Raw genomic sequence first — 493 nt, forward strand, 5'->3', positions numbered from 1 at the left:
CGGATCAAGAGCAGGCCGGGCGGCGCCTGATATAACAGAAGCTAGATGGTCCTGATGACGCAAACGAATCGGTGGGGTAGAAAAACAGCGTAAACGAAGCCATCGCGGATCCAGACACTATGCAAGAGTCTGTCTCTGACAGCCAGACGGGCCCCGGAAAGCATCTGACGCGTAGATCCAAGCAGCCTCTCGTTAACGTCAATGATATGACCAAGTGAAGCAGGAACTTCCAATCCGTCAAGAAGTGCCCTTGGCATGCTTCCCGTCTATCCAACAGTTACGGATCTCCTTCGAGGAAAGCTTGACGATCAACGGTCGGGGCCTATCCGTCCTAGCAGGGATCCGGAAGCATTCCATGATGTCGCCGGAAGAAACCGCGACGCCTAAAGCAGCGGCAACCCAGCCGGCAACCCAGCCAGCAACCCAGCCAGCAACCTCCCCAGGTATCTCAGAGGGGACCAAACAAAATTAGCTCGGAGTTGAGTTTCGCACG

This window comes from Trachymyrmex cornetzi, unplaced genomic scaffold, assembly GCF_001594075.2.
Source record: "Trachymyrmex cornetzi isolate Tcor2-1 unplaced genomic scaffold, Tcor1.1 scaffold424, whole genome shotgun sequence".
Taxonomy (NCBI): Eukaryota; Metazoa; Arthropoda; class Insecta; order Hymenoptera; family Formicidae; genus Trachymyrmex; species Trachymyrmex cornetzi.